The following is a 22,535-nucleotide window of genomic DNA, read 5'->3' as shown; positions in this document are numbered from 1 at the left end:
ATTACCATAAGTTTTGTAAGAAAATGAAAATTATACAACAGCAAGGTCGCAGATGGAGTAAAGTCATGCAAAACCTTAAGCCAGATGAAGGCGCAAAGGTAAATAAAGTGTATCAGGAGAGCAAGGGCGTTTGTTTCATAGGATACATGAAAAATCTGATCAATGGTGTGTGTGTATTGCCGGCCGCTGGTGGCCGAGCGGTTCTAGGCGCTTCAGTCTGGAACCGCGCGACCGCTACGATCGCAGGTTCGAATCCTGCCTCGGGCATGGATGTGTGTGATGTGCTTAGGTTAGTTAGGTTTAAGTAGTTCCAAGTTCTAGGGGACTGATGACCTCAGAAGTTAAGTCCCATAGTGCTCAGAGCCATTTGAACCATTTTGTGTGTGTATTCATGAAGATTATAGCGACGAATTTATAAGGCACACACATGAAGTATGGGGACAATATAGAGTAGGCAAATGTACTGAAAAATTGCAACACTTTGTTATTTTCCAAATTTGAGAAGGCGACTCCTACAGGTATTAAGAAAGTGTGCAATATGTCAAAAATCAAAACAGTCCAATGTGTCAAAATATACTGAGCTACACCCAATACCCACACAAAACCCTCTAGATATAGTAGCCCTGGACATAGCAGATCCATATCCAAGACGTAAAGGAGGAGTAAGATACATTGTAGCACTATATGATAATTTCTCGAAACAAATCAAAATGTATGCCATTAAAAATGCAACAGCCACAAATATCAGAAAAAAAATTGAAGGAGACTATTTGAGAAGAGGTGGTAAACCACAGGTACTACTAAATGACAATGCTTCATATTTCGTTGGACAAAAGTGGAAACAATTTATGATCTCATAGGGCTAAAACACTTATCAGTCAGCCTTTTTCACCCAGAACAAGCCCAGTAGAACGAGTCTTTAATGAATTTAAGTGCTTTGTTAGGACACACACACCTCACAAACGCACCCGATGGGTAGAATATGTAACACCTTTCATGCAATTGGTCAATAACCTTCCACATTCTTCAACAGGTTTCATACCTAATGAATTGATGTTCCAGACAAAACAACCTAATGAGTGGGAGTCACCCATATCAAAGGTACCCACTACAGAAATTACACTACAAGACAAAATCAAACAAGCCATAGTTATACTAGAAAACAAGGCCGAGTATAGAAGGAACAGTAATAACAAGAAACGAGTGCTGTTACAGAAACACCCTAAATCGACAATATTTGGCAAAGTGGATAAGAAGTGGCAATTACTTTATTCAGAACCATATGTAATTTACAAAATACCATATCCTGGGACATACAGGTTAGTTTATGAGAAAACAGGAAGAGACAAGGGTCTCCGCCCTTCACGAAGATATAAAACCCTTTATAGAATGACGAAGCGTGGTAACATTTTTTTATCACAAGATAATTGTTCATAGTGTACATAATTCTAAGTATAATTTTCTTAGGGAGTGTATTTCAAGATAAAGTAATGTGTATAGGCATAAGTAATTCTTTTGATTTGTACACGTAGGCATAAAAATTAAGAACAATGTGAAGTAACACACCACTTCATGTGAAGCGAAAGTATAGACTAAATTAGCTTATGGCTTAGCTGTTGCACGCTCAACAATATGCACTGACGTCAGTAACAGGAGAGGAGACATTCACATGTGCACATGTATGACAGACTGGCAGAAGGTGCAACCAAAATAGGAATGCAATATGTACCTAACTTAAGTACAAAGTAAACAGAAATACTACACAAATACATCTACCATATAAGAACTAAGGAACCTATTGTTATATGTACTCAGAGATTAATTAAATACTAAGCTATATACAACATATTTAGAACAAAAAGGAAACATTATGAAAAACTATAGGAGACGTGCAAGCTAAGAGCTAACAACAAAATACCCAAGAGATGTCAAATAATTTTCTTTGCAGAATAAATGATCATAAGGGGTAAGAGAATAAACGAATGTCTATGAATTTAAACAAAGTATGGAAATATCTACAGACATATGTAGTGACCAAATGTTTCAGTGGCCACCGAGCTATGAAATGCAATTAGTTTCAAGTTAAATTTAAGTTTTTTTTCTTTCAGCAACCACTGCATTTTCACAGCGTAGAATGAAGAGAATTATGTCGAGAGTAGCATGTACCAAATGAAGAAATGGGGCGCATCTTGAGTAAACAGTTTAGCTGTAAGGATATTTATACAAAGGTCATAAGGCAAATGAAAAATGAAATATGCATCATTGCAGTGTGTCTCCGTGAGAATTATCAGTACCTATTCGCTGCAAAGTATAAATAAACATTTAAGCATGAGATTTTACAAAAACCAGAGCCGTCCTCTGTGGCCGAATGGTTCTAGGCACTTCAGTCCGGAACTGCGCTGCTACTATGGTCGCAAGTTCGAATCCTGCCTCGGGCATGGATGTGTGTGATGTCCTTAGTTTAGTTAGGTTTAAGTAGTTCTAAGTCTAGGGGTCTGATGACCTCAGATGTTAAGTCCCATAGTGCTTAGAGATATTTTTTGAACAAAATAAAGCTGTGAGGACGGGGCTTGAGTCGTGCTTGGGTAGCTCAGTTGGTAGAGCACTTGCCCACGAAAGGCAAAGGTCCCAAGTTCGAGTCTCGGTCCGGCACACAGTTTTAATCTGCCAGGAAGTTTCATATCAGCGCACACTTCGTTGCAGAGTGAAACTCTCATTCTAAAAACCAGTTACTTTTTATCATGTCACATGAAAGTTTGAATAATGACATTTCCAGGTATCTTAGAAGGATAAGTCTATGATGGTTACAACTTCACATTTCACACTAAGCTTCATGTGAATTGAAGTACACAGCGCTAACACATGAAGAAACAACATGATACTACATGGGTGATTAGTCAGTACACTTCATTTCAATGAAACAAAAGTTCCTTTGCTGCTAGTCCATCATTGTATGAGTACCATTTCCTCATAAATCCTTAAACCAGTAGTTGAGTATTTCCCTTCTTCCCTCCCAAACAAATGAAGTGACGCCAATGGTAGTTAGGCCAGCAATGCGCAATGTTTCAGTCCTATTTTCAATGTTTTTCTCCTACCTAAGGAAGAAAAGAGCTCCCATAAGTGATACAAACCTATCTATAAATGAAACCTAAATTTATAATATGCTTGTATTCTGTCACAATAATGTGATATGTAATTAATTTGTACATGTGAAGTGAACGAATGGAAGTTGAAACTAACAAACAAACTGTAGTAACAGAACCCAGTTAATTAAAATTTTATGACGTTTTAAAACTTGAGAAATTTATGTTTCTAATATAAATGATGGGTTGAATGTCAGCCATATTTATAAGCTATCATGTTATGTACATTGTTGTAACACAATACTTGCATAAATTTTCATGGGAAACCAAGCTCTATATGAAGTAATGAACTTTAAAGGCAAGCAATTTATATAATGTTTTGGACAGCTAGGTGTGTCTTTCAACAAGTGGACAGTCAAGAGTGGTGACATGAACATGCACGTGCAACAAAATAACTCCTGAGTATCAAAGCTCACAATGCTTAACACATTGACACATGTACTATACTTACTCGAGCTGGTACTTACCTCATCGACGGATGCTGTTGGTCAGGGTTCTCTCTGTTGAAAATGCGAGTACGATGGGCAATAATGACTGCTGGGCCGTAAAAACGAAGATCTTCTGCCACAGCGTCGGATTTTAAATAATAAGCACACACCCACTTCACAGAGAATGAAGACAAACGCCACAGCAATTCTTCGATATGTAACACTCAGTTGAAAGTGTGATACTCAGTATGAAATCAATACTAAGAAAGCGAGTGCATGCACGTGTCATGGTAGCTTCTAGCATGTTGACTAGTGTCTAGCTCTTAGCCACCAAATCGTCCAGTGTGCCAGCGTGAAGCCCAGCAGCGAGAATGAAGCAAACTGAACATTATTGTTAGCGCCCTAAATTCAGATATGTAATGGACTGTCATATTATGTATATAGTTTTTTAATTTCTTGTAGAATTCTAACATATGTAGGATAAGCTGACATATCCATTCCATTAAATAAAAAAGGAAGCTGACAATAAAGGGCATCCACCCCTATTGGCAAATTTAAATACAAGCAAAAAAATTCAATTATGTCTCCATACCATGTCAATGTACAGTGTGGGGGCAACTGTGTAGGTACATGATGAAAGGCCTCCAGGATGGCGTAAAATTAAGATTTATTAAAAAACAAAAAATGAAACACTCAGTGACCAGAGAGATGACAAAGACGTTAATTATGAATGAATGGGAAGACGTGGACAAATGAAAGAAAAAAACCTTCAGTTTTTGTACAGTTTTTTTTAACTCTCTCGTATGTGGCAGGACGATGAAGATGTGCGCTGGCCGGAGTGGCCGAGCGGTTCTAGGCGCTACAGTCTGGAACCTCGCGACTGCTACGGTCGCAGTTTCGAATCCTGCCTCGGGCATGGATGTGTGTGATGTCCTTAGGTTAGTTAGGTTTAAGTAGTTCTAAGTTCTAGGGGACTGATGACCTCAGAAGTTAAGTCCCATAGTGCTCAGAGCCATCTGAACCATTTTTTTTATGAAGATGTGCGATTTTTGATATGAAGTATTGCAAGCTCTATGTATCATATGTGTGCATGAACAATATTATATTGAACAACAGTATCAAGCATTTTTTTTATTGAATGAAGAGAAGAACATATGGGGGGGGTTTCTTGATTACGACAAGCGCCAGTGTTGTCAGAGTCTGCCACCTGCAGCTACAATTAAAATGTAAGCGTAGTCTGATGGCCAAAAGATACAAATAAGCAAAGAACATTTTAATAATGCAATTGTATTATATTCTACAAAAATGTGTTTTCATAGCATAGTCAATAATATTTAGTAATATTTATTAATTAATTTATTCTTTTTTTTATTAGAATCAGCATTCACTGTAGCACACGACAGCCGTGGGCAGCTGAGTGCCCACTAACTTGTAGTTCACCATGGTAGGGACCCGGAGCGCAGTGTCTGAAAGTTTCTGTAGGCTTGGCACAAGGAAACGACAGGGAAGAACTAAATGTTAGATGCAGTATGGGGAGGCATATACCACTTAGTAACAAACAGGTGGACTCTTCTCAAGCCCTGAAACCAGGGAAAGAAATGGAGCACACCCAAAAAACACTTTTTCAATGAGTTAGCATTATTTACAAAAGTCCTCCAACAGAGTCTTCACAGGAGGAAATAGAGTATGACAAAATAATATCAAAAGTGTAAATATTAGTAAAGTAGCTAGTCTGAAGTCACAGGAGGCCAAAACGTTATAAATAGGAGTGACAGACCATCGTGTAGGGTCATGATAGATGTTGGCTGAGGCAGGACATGTGTCAAATGACAGGTCCATCTCAGTTGCGCAATAAGCTTTGAAAATATTTATTTCATGTTGACAAAATCTGAACACATAAAATCGTGCAGGCAGTGATTTCATTTGATGTTTGAAGTTATATTCTGATGATGACAATTCTACAAATATAGACACTGGTAATGTAACTAAACAAAGCTTATTTATTACATCGTCATTCACAGTAATGTTGCTTATTATACAGTTGTGTAGTTTCTCAGTCTTTGAAGTAGAAGGTGTTATTAATATGGACAGAATTAAGAGGGAAAAAGAGTAGTACCGAGTTTTCATTGCTGATATGTTCCCAATGCGTATACAGTATGGAGATGAAACAGTGTAGTTTCAGTACAGAGGTCAAAATTAAACCAATTGTAATCAATCTGAGTGGTTCAGTACCTCACGGTCCTAATGACACTCATGTAACTTAGAGGAGCAGTTGTCTTCAGATGTCAAGTCTGACAGACCAAAAGTTTTGATATTGCTAGGAATTGAGATGTTGAGTTCCTTGAAGTCCAAATTACAAAACGACAAGGCTATTCTCAGTTCTAGTTAGAAACGGAAATTACTAAGGTAAATTATTGTGTACAATAGAGATTAATAAGGTAATGTTCAATTTAGAAATGGAAATTAAGGAGGTACAGACTCATCTTTTACCAAATTTTCTAAACTGAAATTGGAGGTAGAGCAAGACATTGAAAAACTGTTTGCTGTATACGGAGTACAATTGGGTAATCATGTTCAGGTGCAACTGAAAACAATTGTTTTGGAGGTAGACTTGAAACTCAGTGTTGTGGGCAAAAGCTGTAAAACATGTGCAAGGGGCTCTGAGCTACAGATCATGAAAAGACTGGAAGGATATAAAGCCATCTATCACACTATTGTGGAGCAAGCTGAGCTAAAGCAAGGAATACATGACAAGTCTGTGCATAAAAAATTGACCAATATTAGTGACACTATCATGCACTATTAATGTACTAATTTTGATAATCGAGTGTCAAAGACAAATCAGGTACTTGACACTGACCGGAAAGGGTGCGAGTCATTTCAAAAGGAGCAGCTTGCTCCTAATCCTTTTGTTGGTGAGCAAGTTTCAAACTGAGTTACTTCAGTGGAAGCCGTCTCTCTTTGATGTTTCAAATTTAATTGTATTCTGCATCCAAAACTATTCATACAGAAAATTATGGGTGTGTTGCCAGTATTATGATTGGAACAGGACCAGATCTCTTTTGTAGTAGAACATTTAAATGGTGATGCAGATCGCTGGCAAATGACACTGCACATAGTTGTGAGAAATTGAAAGAGTTTTGTGACTTATTTGTCAAAAGATATTGGTCGTGAGTGGTAGTTGTTGGTAGATTTTTGGAGTGGTAATAAATATCAAACAGATCGTGGAATTTTGGAAGGTTTCTATGAACATTGGTGGTAGAGTATTACATATGTAGATACAGTGATGTCTACCAAATTATTGTTCTATATTGTTAGCGAATTGGTTGCAGCAACTAGAAAAATATGAGAATTACATTAGAATGTTGGAAAGGATGAAACAGTCACTTGGCAGCATAGTGGGAATAAGAATGTGCATCCAAGACAAGATGGCAATAGGCAGGTGCTTGGTCACAGTGCTAGGCAAAACTCATGCAATTGACGATGAAATGGGAACTGTTATGAGGGGTCAGAATATGGCAATCAACATGTTCCACACAACCCATGAAACTAAACAGTACCTAATTGTGGGATCAGCCAGGGACAGCTAGGTCTGAGGTACCAAAATTTAAAGAAAATTTTGCATGCAGAATCACCTGAGTGAGGACAGGAAGAGCAGAATGTGGTCTCCACCCAACTGACCTTGAGGGCATGCAGCAGGACCGCCTGGGCACAACCAGTCGACTGGTTGGCCAAGTAACACATCTGATAGTGAGTTCTAGCGACCTTGGTCAGGGTGGGGACACTGTTGTCCTTGGAGAGTGAAGGTAGTACAAATGAGCATTTCATAGCCATGTAATGAACAGGAACCTAAGACATTTGAAACAGAAGATAATAAATAACAAACCATTTAGTAGACAGTTATGGGAACTGTCGACTTCAAAACAAAATAAGAAGAGACCAATGTTGGGAAGTCTTCCAAAGTACAGATTAGGGTACTTGAATAAGGAAAGAAATTGTGCAAAAGTGTATCTCTAGGAAAGAAACAACATTATGTACAGGTTTGTATTTGATGAGGATTCTGAATATGACAATCCCTACAGGCTAAGTAATGAAAATGCATTGCTTTTAGACTCACAGGCCGAGTGGTGCAAAGCACAGTGCACTTATGAACTTCTGAACTTCATTCTAGGATGCTTCAAGGGTATCAGTGTTTGCTTTAAGAAAGAGTGAAACCCGAAAATTCACTGGTCAAGCCACATTTCGACCAAGAAGCTGTGATTAAAGATTTGTTATGGGAACTATAATTGATATTATTCCTGTTTCAATGATGATAGTAGGAGGTTTAGGGTGTGAGCTAGTGCATCTGAGGTTTCTGTAAATTCTTAAGAATATTGAAGTCTTTCACAGCAAAACAGACATGGTAGTTACGTCGGTATTGAGTGTTAAGATCTTTGGAGCAACCAGAAAATTTCTCAAAAGCTATAGGAAAAAATTAATCTCGCCTGTGCAGTTTAAGAATGTCATACTAGAGCATATATTTTAATTATTCCGCTGCTAAGTGTAAGTATGATTCTCCATGTTGACTTTATTAAATATTTACTGTTGTAAAATGACTTTTGATCATTGCTCTTTGAAAATCAATATAAAGGAGAAGTCTTTGGGGGTGCCTTTGGTAAAACAAAAGAGCAAAGTTATGGGAAGCTTAGAAGTTCAGTATTTATAAGAATTGGAGGGGGAGCAAGAGATTTCACTAATTAATGTACAGAGAGTTAGAATAGAGAGAAAGGAAGTTTCTGAAACCGATTAGGGATTAAGTAATCGAGAGAGTCAAAAATAAGATGATGTTGTCAGAAACACATAAGAAAACATTAAAAGAGTTCTTGTTATGGAATAGTGTTGTGTTTTCCAATTCTCCAGGAACTATAAAAGATTTTGAGTCTAGATTGACTATGATACCTCACAAGAAGTGTGCTACAAAGACTTACTCAAAGCTATGTGCTCAAACCGAAGCTGTACAGAAAGAGCTCAACTGAATAATACATTAGGGTGTTATCGAGTGGACCACCAGTGGATATATTAATCTGTTATTTGTGATCCCAAAAAACGATTGTAACCTACAACTTGTTTTAGATTGTCGAAAGTGAGGTAAGATAGTAGTGAGAGGAAAAGATGGATCATTTTCAGTCGATGAGTTGCTATAATGATTATTGGACACTGCTCTTATTGTCACTGGACATTACCTGTGGATATTGGAAACTCAGGCTGGTCTCTGAATCGAGAAGGAAGACCACACTTTTGCATGATGGATTGTTCTATCAATTCTGTGTAGTGCCTTTCAGTTTAAACATACATGTTTGTGCATTTACTAAACAATACACAAGCTACTGGGCCCTGAACTTACGGTTTCATTACCCGTTCAATGATGTTCTGTGTGAGTAGGTGACAAAGGAAGCTGATAACCCAATGACAGTACTGATTCCATAAAATCCTTCTGTTCACATTTGACACAAGAAAAGAGGATGTGATTTAAAACAGTGCTTGTCTTGGGGTTACACTCACATGCAGGTGAACTGTAAATGTTAATTCTCTATTAACGAAATGGGAAGGAAGTATGGCTGATCCAAAGACAAGTTATGGTTATGTCATGAAAAGGTTTAATTGAGCCGTCTTGTACCATGGTATGGAGATAACCTGCGATTGTAGCATTGGTTAATAATGACCTTTCTGTTGTTTAAATTCATTCCATTTCTCTTTCCATTAGAGTAGAGCATCTTTACATCAAGCATATAATCTGTATGTGATATTTTGTAGTCAAGAATATTACCTGTCCATATTGCTTGTTTAGCTAAGATGTTCACTTTCTGATTGTACTTTATACTCACATGAGAATGTACACATGGAAGATAAATAATCTGGTCTTTCTTATGACAGTGATAAATTTCCTTAATCACATCCAGAATATATAAGTTAGTTGGTTTATTCCAATTCCAATGCTCAATGTTTTTGAGGATGCTCTGGGAGTCCACTACAATTAAAAATCCTTGAGAGTTAAATTGAAAATATAAATTCAAGAGTCTATAAAACTGCCACTGCTAACAAACTTACCAGTGGTTACACTAGTTCCATCAAATCACTGAAGTTAAACACCGTCAGGACTGGCTGGCACCTAGATTGGTCACCTTCAGCGTCTGCCAAGCGTTTTTGCCAAGCTGGATGCACTCAGCCCATGTGAGAGCAACTGAGGAGCTACTTGATTGTGTAGTGGCTCCCCCGGTCATGGAAACTGACACCAGCTGGGAGAGTGGTGTGCTGAACAAATGCCTCTTGCTATCTGCATCCAAATGCGCCTATCAGTCGAGGATGGCATGGTGGTCAGTCAGTACCCTTAGACTGTCCAAGGACTGTGCAGACAGAGAAAAAATTGCCACCGCCTCCATGGTAAGTATAGAATCTGTTCTAGGTAATTACCAATTTTCCAGACTTGAAGCTGGGAACAAATATAAGCACATCCAGTATATTCCTCTTGCACAGTTTTAAATTCATCAAGATAAGGATAAGAAAAATCTGGCCACTTTTCTGGAATGTAGGAGTGAAAATGTGTACTACTAGTGGCTGATGCAGCGAAAGAGACTCTTTAGGGCAGAATCAGTAACACTGATTCAGCTGCACAGGGAGTGGGTTAAAGACGAATACAAGATTGAGGCATTTCATATGAAAGCAGAACAAACCTAACAAGAACATTCGGTAGTCAAATGTAATTCCATACCTTATTAGCAATGGAATGAAAAACTTTTCTAAGTGTGAGCACACAAGCGTCATTGAATATAATGCCTCTGGCAGCTGGTGTGAAGCACATTAAAAGCATTTGACATGTGAAAATCACCTAAGTTGCACTGCAGTGTAGTGTCACCTCTGTCTGCTACAAGTTCATCGAATGTATTTTCCTAAGTGATAGTAATAATGTACTAGTACTTGAAAGCTGACTGCATCTTGATCATGCTAAACCACTGGTAGTAAACTGGAAAATTTAATGTCTGAAGTGATAGGATACCGTGTGTTGAAACTAGAGCAGTTGGCTAGATTTTTAATTCGCCTGTCAGAAGCTTTCATAATACAGTGACCACTACCTTTACTTTTATGGAAATGGCTGTCCTTAATGCAGTGCCTTGAATGTAAATTTTATTGCAAGCATTTGTCGCTGAATGTTAATGGGCATTTCCTCTGTCTCCACTAATAGGTGTTGATTGCATAGTTCCAAGGGAGGTATAAAAGGTTCTGAACTGTTGAGTGTCTCAGGCTGTTGTGCATTCTTTAGCAGCATGCGGTGCCCATCCAGATAGCTGAATACCATAATTATAACATTAATTATACTGTTATTATTAATTATAATTGTATTAATTAATTAATCCCATAAATCTTCTAATTTTAAATAAACAACAGTAAATCAAGGGACAGGCTCATCTCAATAACTCTTACGATTGGTTATATTTGAAATTAATAGATTAAATACTGAAATCACAAATGGTAACAGTTTAAACTGAAAGAAAAAATACTGAGATCGTTAGACCTAATATCAGTTGATATTAATATGAATAAACTTCTATAGAAAATAACTAGTTTCTGGCTTTTATCTCTGACTTGACACATTACAATATCTGCAAGATCAACAGAATCGAAATTCATTTCTTCTCATCTGAGAAGAAGTGCTAACCACCTCCTCAAAGATAGGTTTCTTCTTTCTGAGTTCTTCTAATGGGGGAAACTTCGATTGAAAGATGAGACACTAGAATTTGAGAGTAGCTTTTGATAATCTTCACAGCTGAGAACGACCTTTTTACTAAAGACATACTCGCAGAAATTGTGTACAGTAATGTGTGAAATTATTATTAACAAGGCTTATAATTTTGTAGGGTGTACTCATCCATTTACTGCTGCTGCCACAAGCTCATGTTGTCGACTGCAACTTGGTTTTTACATCATGCATGATCAATACAAATATTATGTTTCAGAACCTTTATTCTAAATAAAGTCATAATTATACTGACATGCTAACAACACTGACATACATCTTACTTAAGCAATTACGTGCTTCTTGCAGAATATCTTCTAAGACACTGTTCTCGCGTGTCAACATGGCTGCCCATTTATATATAAATCTGAACAATCCTCGGTATTGTTATAAAGGTTTTTTAATAAAATTACAGTTAAAACTATTGCCTTAAAATTAATGACATATTTCAACAGCTGCTCTGGCTCTAATAGAGCAAATATATTTATCGATTTTTAAGTATTTAACATTTTAGGAGTGTGTCAATACTCAAATATGAAATATTAAAAATACTTTTACTATTTTTATAAAATTCAAGAGATACATGGTTCTGAAAATGTTCCTACCAATGTATATGTTTCCAAGTCTCCCACTGAATGTGCCAAAATAGGTCTTTTATTTATTATTGACAAAATACCTATGTTGACACACCACTTATCACATTTTCACTAATTACATATTAATTTTCTAGACAAATTTGATTCTCACAGTTCGTTTTTTCATTTAAATACCACAGACTTTAATTTACATACTGTTTTAACACAAATCCCTCTCAGTTTTAAAGAAATGACTTTGACCAATGTACTCTATCATTCGTTCCAGATCTAACCTAATTACATTAATCCTAAATACTCCGGCCAATTACAGGACTTATGTACTTCAATACAATTATAACTAATAAACAGTTCTATGGTATCAATTTTATAAGTAAAGGTTTATCGATACCAATGCCTTTTGTTTACATCAGTGATTCCTGTTTATTTCAAATTGGATCGAAAAATACGTGTTTTAATTGGGTTTCAATGGACTGTTACATCTCAAATGGCACTAGCATATTAAACTGTGCTCAGTAGTTTTTCAGTTCCACTCATGGTTTTATTTCTAAATTCTTCATTCTACAGTCAGCTCATATTTCAATTAAATGATGTCGAAGAAGTTTCCATACACATCTACGGGGCTTTTGAACCTACTATCAGAGAAATGGTTAGAGTTTTCTGCATAATTTTCATATGACAATAATTTTAAAAATTTCAACTGAGAATAATCTTTAAATAATGAATCGAAATGGGGATCAAACACTTTGCAGGAGATTCATTTATAGTTGATATTTTTTCTCTTCGAATGTCCTCCTAACTGAGACATGGTTTCTTGGAAAATTCGTTCACTGTCATTCTGTAGTGCGGCTGAGGAGTGGTAAGTTTCTTTTGATTTTTTGTTCATAGTAAAAAATCAAAATATCACATGCTTGGCTCTGCAGGACGTCGTACACCACATCATAGAAGGTAAATATTTCGTCGAATGTGTTCAAGAAAAAAAGAAATTCGAAAGCCCTTAACTTGTGCTAAAATAACTGAATCAGTTTCCTGTGGATGTTCTAGCATGGCACTAAACACATTACAAAGTTTAGTTCTGTTCCTGCACACAGCGTTGTTCAATCTTGAAGAGTAATTCCATTGTGTTGGACAGAAATGTGAAAGACAATGTTGAAAAATGTATCCAAAAATCATTATGTTTAGAAGACCTTGAAAAATCAGAGCTGAAAGTGTATCAAGCAGAGTAAAAAATATTTTAGAGTCTGGTATTTGGTTGGTGCTTTGAGACAAAACGAAGTTTAGAACATAGACATAACTGTAAAAAATATGGCTTAAGGATATGTGACTGGTGAATGCTTGAGCCCCATTCAGTCTCCCACCGTAGTCACCGCACTGTCAAACTTTTGTGACATAAACTTTTCATTACATCCCAGTTTTGATGAGAAGTCCCGGATGAGTTCTCCAATAGCCTGTGCGTGTGTGTCACTATTTATATTACATAACACCAAGAAGCTTTCCTCTATTTCTCATTCATATGCATAACACAGGACGATAGAAGACTGTGTTATATTTGCCACATTTAAGGTTTTGTCAACCATGAAAGCTACAAAAGGAGCATCCACAATGTCCCACTTTACAGTTGATAAAACAGTTGAATCTATAGCTTGTATTAGATCATTTTGAATTCGACTAGAAATTTCTTTAAACTCAGAGAAATGTTTCTACATGCGCCATCAAACGAGGATCATACTCTGCAGTTTACTTCAACAATTCCACATAATTTCACTGATTAACAGAACTTGACGTTTCAATGTGTCATCGATAAGGCAACTCTTGTTTTCACAGAAAACGCACTGCATTAATAAGCGATTTAAGGACGTCCATGATCTGCTTGTCTTTTGACTGTGTAGAGATATTTTCCCCCAACGCAGTTATAGCTATGGACGTTGTAGATGGTTAACAGGTAGTGTGTGCTTGGTTATCGCTAAATGTGTCAACCCAGTTTTGGTCCAACCAGCATTTCTATCCTTTCCAAGCAACAGTCAACATCAGCAAAACACCACGTTTAAGTCAGCGTTACTTGGTGCAAATACTAGATCAAAAACCTCTAGTGATTTATTGGTCTTTTGGACCAAATTCAATAGTTCTGGTGTTGGTCGTCTATTTTTAACTATCTCCTCTTCTGAGAAAGCATGTACACAAAACGGGTTAGACAAAAGCTCTTCTAAAATACATGTAGACATAGATCTGTATTATATTACTACATACTATCTGGCACCCTGGTACCTCAACATACTTTCACACGGATTCGGCAAACTCGCAAACCGAGCAGTGTGTTACTATTATTGGTACATTCCATTACTCTCTATTATGTGCCCATGTTGCTTGTGATCAAAAATCAAGCACGCGGACCGTTGGCCATGGAGCAATGGAGGTATGCACTCGACTCTCTCGCCACTGTACTCTAGACACATGGCTCGCCTCACAATACTCTGCCAGGAATGTAATGTAAAGACAGTGTTAGTTCTGTTTCTTTCGAAGACATGTAAGGGTTTTTTATTTAGATACCGTTGAATGAATGTGTGCTTATAATTAGGTAATACATTGTATTATTAAAGTTATTGTCACCGTTGCCGCCTGTGAATGCACGCTATGGGTGTCCTTCCTTGTACATTATGTGATTAAATGTTGCCAGTAAAGAGAACATATTTAGCCCTTTCGAACCTAACGGGATATATATTTCCCACAAGAAGTTCCAAGTAGACTGTTGGGATAAATGCGTCCCAATTTAACAATGAATTTGCACATTACAGTCTTTTAAACTTCCCTCCTTGTGCCTGGAGTGTTGGCAGCACTTGTGAAACTGTCATGGCGGCATAGTTGTGAATAAATCACATGTTCATGGTGACATTTGCATCGTTTCTTGAAGAAAATAATTGCAATAGAGCTACGAAAACGTGAGTGTCATATATAAGTATTATCTACAGATTTTGAAAGTTTATCATGTGAAAAAAAAAAAACAGAAATAGTGTGTTTGCGACTTGGGATGTATATGTCCCAGTAGTTCTTTTTCTTGGGACATCATTGTCTCACCAGTTCTCTATATAACACACTCTAATAGTTTCTATATTCTTTACCGTTTCAGAAACACTGACACAGGACTGAATCGCCGGCCGGAGTGGCCAAGTGGTTCTAGGCGCTTCAGTCTGGAACCGCGCGACTGTTACAGTCGCAGGTTCGAATCCTGCCTTGGGCATGGCTGTGTGTGATATCCTTAGGTTTCAGTAGTTCTAAGTTCTAGGGGATTGATGACCTCAGAAGTTAAGTCCCATAGTGCTCAGAGCCATTTGAACAGGATTGAATCAAGGGTGGCTTCCAATATGGATAAACGTATCTTGCAGTTGCTTGATGAAGACAATGATGACTGTGTTGATGATCCTGACTTCTCTTGCAGTTCTAAATCAGATGATAGCAGTGCTTCTAACACGAGTGATTCTGATGACAGTGACCAAGACAACAATGAGGTTTCGTACGTCGGAGATTCAACTGACAATGTAGTGTTGTGGTCAAAGGTAGATGCAATGTTCAGACCTCTAAAGACTATGCCAAACATGGTAATTCCAGCTGTATTAGCAAAATTGGATAGGAGTGCTTCAGAACTAGACGTCTTTGAGAAAATATTTTCCCCCAGTCTTTTTATATTTATCTCTCAGTGTACGAATCAGAGACTAAAATTGATAAAGAAAACCACAGTCCGGAGCACAGATCCTGGAGAAATTAGGTTGGTTCTTGGTGTTATGCTCGTAATGTGTTACAGTAGAGTGCCCTCATTTTCGGACTATTGGTCACACATTACTTCAATGGGAAATGTTGCTATAAAAAGAGCAATTTACAGAGATAGGTGCAAAGTGTTACTTTCTACACTGTACTTCAATTTCCCTGATAAACCAGACACAGCTGATAAGCTTTACTACCTAGAGCCAATAGACGCTTGTCTGAAAAACACTTTTCAGAAAGCGAGGTCGGAAAATACAGCACAAAGCATTGACGAGTCTATGATAAAGTTCAAAGGAAGGTCAGCCTTGAAACAATACCTTCCTATGAAGCCAGTGAAGCGTGGAATAAAGATATGGATGAGGAGCGATTCTGTAACAGGCTACACATATGGCTTCAACATATATTTTGGAAAGGATGCAAATAATATGGATGGCACATTGGGTGAACGTGTAGTTCTGCAGCTCTCAAAAACAATTAGAGACACTAATGTAATGTTGTCATTTGATATATTTTTTACATCAATTTGTTTGATGGATACCTTGCTGTTTGCAGCTGTTGATACATGTATGGCTAACAGGAAAAATGTGCCAAAGTCAACAAAAAAACTTGCTCGGGGGGAATGTGAGTTCCTTTGCAATTCTTCTGGTACGTTGTGGTGTAAATGGCAGGACACTGAAGAAGTAATGTTGGTCAGTAACTGTCGTTCTAATGATGTGTGTACAGTGAACAAAAAAGCAAAAGATGAATCTAAATTGGTTGCAGAGTGTCCAGTGGCACTGAAAACTTATAACGACCTTATGGGTGGCGTGGACTTGGCTGATCAGATGAGTAAACTGTATGATTTGGACAGAAAATCTGATAAAGGGTGGAAGAAAGCGTTCTACAAACTGTTGCTAACTAGTGCTGTAAATGCCTGGATTTTAAAAAAGAAAATTCAACACAAAACAGTGCAACTAAAACATTTTCTAGTCAACCTAACAGAGCAGATGATTGCCAAGGGACAAAAGACTGCCAAGGTACAGTGGAAATCCTCAACTGGGCGCCCTTCTAAGAGAGCAAGAGGTATGCAGAATGTAGGGCTGCTACACCTCCCTGAAGAAGGACCTACAAGAAGAAGGTGTGTTTTGTGTTGCAGCAACAACAAGGAAACGCTAACAAAAACTATCTGCAGAATGTGCCAGCATCCATCATGCAAAAAGTGCTTTGCAACGTATCATATGTAATTATAATAAATCAGACATGTGTCATTCTTTGATAGTGAATGTGTTCTAAAAGTTGTTACTAACTAGTGTAATAAAAAACTGCTTGTATACATCTTGTTTTCTATACATATTTTAGTAACCGCTATTGCTGTTGGGTACTGGTGGGGCGACGTTTGTCCCACTCGGTAAGCCTAGTGGGACACCGGTGTCCCACTCAATACGACTACTGGGACATCAGTGTCCCAGGGCCTTATCGCAGGAAGTGAATTCAGAATTGACAAAAATGTATTCGTAATATTATCAATACTAATAAAACACTATATGGTCAAAAGAAGAAGTTTCTATATAAAATTTAAAAAATCCGTCTTGAAAGGGTTAAACTGCAACATATAAAAATATATTTTTCAAACTAGTTGTGTATGCGAAACGTTACTTACGTTTAATGTTTTATTTGTTCTAACAAAAAGTTAACAGGAATAAGTTGAAACTATCAACGGTCTTAAGACATAAAGTATATCGAACATATATCAGTGGTCGCAATACATCTGTTTTTCGGCTGAATATCGAAGTTCTTTCATATACATGGGCAAAATAATGCAAATAAATACATACTTGAAGTCCAATGTTAGGTCATCATGTATCGATCATTGGTCGAATGTAAATCGATTTAGAAAAGGAAAAAGGCAACTTAGCGAGAACATTTTGAAAGCTGTTGTGGTGCCATCGTGTTTGTGACAAGTGCTTGTGTGTTGTTTTCTGCGCTGTGTTTACATTTCGGTGGTGATAGCGGAATTTGAAACTTCCTATCTCAGTCATTAGGTTTCACTGACAAGGGAAGAGGTGATATACTCAACTGTAATTTATGTCTGATACGCAGTTTGTGTGTCTCATTAAATTATTTCTTGAATAGCTTATATTACTATTGTTGCGGACGTATGAAAAGATATTTCTATAAACCCCCAAATATCATTTGTCTGTTTTCTTCAAGTATTCACGTACTTCTCAGTACGTCAATACAACACCCTTGTCGGCATCGTATGACAAATTGTGAGCGTCCACTGAAAGTGCGTTCAAACTGCAAGTTTGCAGTTGAATTCCGGTTTGATTTAGCATTGAGTTCAGACAGTTTTGAGGTGTATTGAGCCCACTAATATTTCGTGGCTTTTATTTTATGCCTAATAATGAGCACACTGGTTTTGTCAACAATTGACTTATACTGATGACAGAATATTGTACTCTGCCTTACGGAAGAAAAGAAGAGTACGCCGTAGGCAGAAAGAACGTACGAGGAGGCAATTGATTCAGATCAGTTATACGTTTACTCAGTTTGTGGCGAGGTGAACAAAAATGTAAATACGTTGGGCGCGGGATATATCAACTCCGCTGCAGCACATAGTGCATTTTGCACAAGGAAAAGAAAACTATGCAAGTTAGAGGTATCATGAAGTGTAGCTACTGAAAAATATAGACTTATACTTTTAGGGACATATATTCATATGTGAAATAGTGGTTTATGGTGAACTGTTCTTTGAAAAGGTGTGTTGCTGATAAATTACGAATGAATGATACAGTATGAAAATTTTCTCTGGTGAAAGGGAAACTACAAATGTGTGTTAGCAGGAGAGGGCTAGAAGTAGGAGTAGCTTTATTCATCCGTGGATATCTTTTTACAAGGATATCGGACGTGTCAAAGTATTTACAAGTTTAAACAAATTTAAGATGAGCTAATTCGTATACACACGTTTACGGACTTCTAGTTAGACATAATCATTAGATTTACTCCTGGTAGACAATAGTTTTTTTTACAAACTACTTATTATATAATGTAATGCCACACCATTCACTCATATCTCGCTACACACACACACACACACACACACACACACACACACACACACAGAGGTGATCTCTGGGCCATTTTCTGTACCGCAACTTCCCAGTTGCTATCCTGAAAAATTGACTCAGCATCCCTCCATAATGAGTGAGATGTTGCACTCAGAAAGGGGAAGAGGTGTTAGTATTGTGCTATGCATAGCTTGGGAATGAGTATTTCTAGAAAGGAAAAAAACAAAGTGAAGGTGTTATGTTGGATGTTTTATGATCATTATTATTATTTATTTGTGCAACAATTTTTATTAATCCCTACTCTGTTTTATCTAAGTAATCCTTCAATGTAGATTTTAAGAAAGGAGAAGACACAGAACAGGCAAACTGTTAAAATACATATAAAACTTACTTGACACTTCAAACTTGCTGGTGAAGGTCAGATGGAAGGTCAGCTGTCTACTAAACTTACAAATGAAATACAGCTGGGTGAGCAAAGGAGCTCATATGACATGAGGAAGATGCAAATTAATGACGATATTATTTATAAACTGGAGGTTACAGTATGAAACTTCCATTTCAGGAAGTGGAAACTATTTCTAAAAGTATTAACGTACGAAGTTTAGAAGACGGTTATATTTTAAGATTACATCAGTTTTAAGTTACTAGTGAAATTCTGGATAATAGAGATTAGCACTCCACCACCAGGGTCGCTACTGAAATTTTGAGAGTGAGTATTTAGAGAACTGTTGACCATTGTATCCGCATGTATATCATGAAATCTCATTCTGACAAAATCAGAGAAATTACAGCTTATATGGAGTCTTACCAACAGTCATCATTCTAATAGTGATACCAGAGGTACACTGTGCTACTTGTGAAGAAACGTTGTAAATATGTGACACAGGTATTGTTGGCCATGGCATGTAGAGCAGGTAATGTAAGTTCTAATCTTAAAATGTTTGCATATGACACTGTCACATTGAGTAGCCTAATTATTGTCTGAGGAAAGTCTGCGCAAATTTTAGTTGGGTGCAGAGACTGACAAATAAAGATATGTTATAAGTTACAAACTCCATGAAGCCTAACCATCTAGTGGATTTGAGAAACAAGGTTAATGAGGCACATATAGAGTAGGATAGATCATTTGTGGTCGTGTGAAGTGGAATATTGATGTAGAACGTATTGTAATGAAGATATTTCTTGCATAAGACTTGTTCATCAATTGTATACAAGGAATGTTAATATGTTTCCCTTGTGGGAGAGTGTGACTGTAAAGTGCTGGAATATCTCAGCCAACACATATTCAAAGTAAGACATCTAACATCTCATGGAAATTTAGTTAGAAAGTTCTGAGAACAGGTCTTCTGAATTGGTTGTCTGAATTATATATCGGACAGGACTGTAGATACTGCAAAGATTAAATTTAAACATATAATGCCTGGAACTAGAATAAGCCCTAATGTTGTTGTTGCTGTTGTGGTATTCAGTCCAGAGACTGATTTGATTCGGCTCTCCATACTACCCCACCCCGTGCACACTTCTTCATCTCCAAGTAACTTCTGCAACCTACATCCTTCTGAATCTGCTTAGTGTATTCATCTCTTGGTCTCTCTCAGCAATTTTTACCCTCCACGCTTCCCTCCAATACTAGTTTGGTGATCCCTTGATGCCTCAGAATGTGTCCTACTAACTGATCCCTTCTTCTAGTCAAGTTGTGCCACAAATTCCTCTTCTCCCCAGTTCTCTTCAGTATCTCCTCATTAGTTATGTGATCTACCCATCTAATCTTCAGCATTCTTCTGCAGCACCACATTTCGAAAACTTACACTCTCTTCTTGTCCAAACTATTTATCATCCATGTTTCACTTCCACACATGGCTACACTGCATACAAATATTTTAGGAAAGGACTTCCTGATACGTAAATCTACACTCGATGTTAACAAATTTCTCTTTTACAGAAATGCTTTCCTTGCTATAGCCAGTCTACATTTTATATCTTCTCTACTACGACTGTCATCAGTTATTTTGCTGCCCAAATAACAAAACTCATCTACTACTTCAAGTGTCTCAGTTCCTAATATAATTCCCTCGGCATCACATAACTTAATTAGACGTTTCATTATCCTTGTTTTGCTTTTGTTGATGTTCGTCTTATATTCTCCTTTCAAGACAGTGTCCATTCCGTTCAACTGCTCTCCCAGATCCTTTGGTGTCTCTGACAGAATTCCAATGCCATCGGCAAACCTCAGAGTTTTTATTTCTTCTCCGTGGATTTTTATTCCTGCTTGAAATTTTTCCTTTTTTTTTTTTTCCTTGCTGAATGTACAGATTGAATAACATCGGGGATAGGCTACAACCCTGTCTTACTCCCTTCTCAATCACTGCTTCTCTTTCATACCCCTTGACTCGTATAACAGCCATCTTGCTTCAGTAGAAATTGTAAATAGCCTTTTGCTCCCTGTATTTTATCCCTGCCACCTTCAGAATTTGAATGAGAGTATTCCAATCAACATTGTCAAAACCTTGTTTTAAGTTTACAAATGCTAGGAATGTAGGTTTGCCTTTCCTTAATCTTTCTTCTAAGATAAGTCTTAGGGTCAGTATTGCCTCATGTCTTCCTACATTTCTGCGGAATCCAAACTGATCTTCCCCATGTTTGGCTTCTAGCAGTTTTACATTCGTCTGTAAAGATTTCATGGTACTATTTTACAACCATGACTTATTAAACTGATAGTTCGGTAATTTTCACATCTGTCAACACCTGCTTTCTTTGGGATTGGAATTATTATATTCTTCTTGAAGTCTGAGGGTATTTCACCTGTCTCATACATCTTGCTCACCAGATGGTAGAATTTTGCCATGGCTGGCTTTCCCAGGATTACCAGTAGTTCTAATGGAATGTTGTCTACTCCCGGGAACTTTTTCTTACTTAGGTCTGTTAGTGCTCTGTCAAATTCTTCTCACAGTACCGTACCTCCCATTTCATCGTCATCTACATCCTCTTCCGTTTCCATAAAATTGCCCTCAAGTACATTGCCCATGTATAGACCCTCTATACACTCCTCCCACCTTTCTGATTTCCCTTCTTTGCTTACGACCGGTTTTCCATCTGAGCTCTTGATATTCATACAGGTGATTCTTTCTTCTCCAAAGGTCTCTTTAGTTTTCTTGTAGGCAGTATCTATTTTACCCTTAATGATACATGCCTCTACATCTTTACATTTGTCCTCTAGCCGTCCCTACTTAGCCATTTTGCACTTCCTGTTGATCTCATTTTGGAGACGTTTGTATTCCTTTTTACCTGCTTCATTTACTTCCATTTTATATTTTCTCCTTTCATCAATTAAATCCAGTATCTCCTCTGTTATCCAAGGATTTCTACTAGCCCCAATATATTGTACAAAATGTACCTACTGTCAAATGACTTCTAGTGACTTACAGAATATAGTTAGGCCTATGGATGTCTTTATGTTCTCCTTCAAAAGTAACCAACAATCCACTCCTTTAAAGGAAGAGAAAAGTAATTCTTATTTGCCATCTACTAAACCACAGTTCTTGGTCATTTTGGCTCCTCATTTTCTGTCCCTCGTTTTGTAGTTAACATTTCTATATTCAGAGGATGTATATGAGCTCAAATTTCTTCATTTAATTTGTTATTGCCATTTAAGCTCAAGTTTTGTTTGCGTGCCAGTAATAATGTTCTATTATTGACCAGGCAATAACTCCCTCTCTTGGAATGTTTTATCCTCATTGCTTGGAGTTCACAAACATGCCTTGTGAATATGTTGCTGACATTTTAGAAGAAAACATTGC

The 22,535-nt window shown here is 37.3% G+C and overlaps 1 protein-coding gene across 1 annotated transcript in view; it reads left to right on the top strand.

Moving 5' to 3' along the window:
- The first annotated feature begins 17,579 nt into the window (after positions 1 to 17,579).
- LOC124605988 (transcriptional regulator ATRX homolog) overlaps positions 17,580 to 22,535 on the top strand; it is a 493,634-nt gene continuing 488,678 nt past the window's right edge. The window contains exon 1 of the mRNA XM_047137952.1: positions 17,580 to 17,733. The gene's annotated coding sequence lies outside the window, so the exon portion shown is untranslated. The remainder of the gene's footprint in view (positions 17,734 to 22,535) is intronic.

Source organism: Schistocerca americana, chromosome 3 (genome assembly GCF_021461395.2).
Source record: "Schistocerca americana isolate TAMUIC-IGC-003095 chromosome 3, iqSchAmer2.1, whole genome shotgun sequence".
Classification (NCBI taxonomy): Eukaryota; Metazoa; Arthropoda; class Insecta; order Orthoptera; family Acrididae; genus Schistocerca; species Schistocerca americana.
This window is presented reverse-complemented; position numbering and strand designations above follow the sequence as displayed.